The sequence below is a fragment of the Hipposideros armiger genome, unplaced genomic scaffold, assembly GCF_001890085.2.
Source record: "Hipposideros armiger isolate ML-2016 unplaced genomic scaffold, ASM189008v1 scaffold_2099, whole genome shotgun sequence".
Taxonomy (NCBI): domain Eukaryota; kingdom Metazoa; phylum Chordata; class Mammalia; order Chiroptera; family Hipposideridae; genus Hipposideros; species Hipposideros armiger.
Genome location: NW_017733447.1, coordinates 30,153 through 31,354, shown reverse-complemented (window position 1 = coordinate 31,354; position 1,202 = coordinate 30,153).

Sequence of the window (1,202 nt, the reverse complement as noted above, 5' to 3'; positions counted from 1 at the left end):
TCTGAGGAGCAGGAATCAGCTGTGATTTTTTAAGTAAAGAAAACAGATTTAAAGGCTCATGGGAGTTTAATCCTGTGATAGGAGTTGTGCATATGCGTTAAAGACCTCCTTTCCAGCTAAAGGTCATGACTTTTAATTGAGCTCTGAGGCTGATTTGTGTGAGTGAGTCCTTCTTGCATATTCTCAGCCTATTTTGCATCTACTATGAGGGTTGGGATCTGTGCTTCAGCCAAGGACGCATCACAGCTAACGACTGTCCCCTAGAGGACTGGGAGCGTCACTAGCAGGAGCCAGGTTGGCACATCCAAGAAGAACTTGATGGTAATGACATCCTGGCAGAACTTAAATATCTTCAGGTGAATCTGAAGCCATTTAATCTCTCAGCCTCTAGTTTTCTCATCAGAAAAAATGGGGATAATAATGACTCCCACGTAGGATCGTGGTGAGAATCAAATAAGATAGCAGCACGTGTGAAATCTCGTACTTTTAGATATGTCTGTTATTATTGTAGTAATAATAAGAGGAGTAATTATGATTACTTTTGACAATTCTCTTTGAGGAACTGGTGGGGTTAGAAGACTGTTTACAATAGGACTTGCCCTTAGAGTCAAAGCAGTCTTTGACTAGGGTTCTTAGCTCCACACTCTAATATAAAGTAGCACTTTAGGAGTTCAGTAAAGAAATATTTGGCTCCAACTTGGTGACAAACTTGCAACCTTGGGCTAGAGGCAGAATCATCTGTGACCTGGTGGATCTCGAATTTATGCTCCACCCTCTGAAAAGCAGATAATAGGTGCTAATGGCAGTGGGGGTAATGCAACCTAGGACCTTATCAGAGTTTTCCTTCAGACTCCTCCAAGCTTCTCCCTCCTCTCAGGTTTCTTGCTCCAGGGGCAACCTCATTATTTTGTGTGGGCAAAACTTGCTTTTGGTTGTTGTTGTTTTTAATAGACACCTAGGAATGCCCCCTTGAGGGACCTGGGGCTGAGGGTTGTATAAAAGCTGAGAAAATGGCAGTATTTCACCTTTTCTGACCTTGAGATTGTTATGCTAAGTGAAATAAGTCAGAAAAAGTCGAGAACCATGTAACTTTAATCATATGTGGGATATAAAACTGAAGGCAACCAGGAAACAAGACAAAGAAACAAAAACTCATAGACACAGACAACAATGTAGTGGGTACCAGAGGGTAAGGGGGGAGG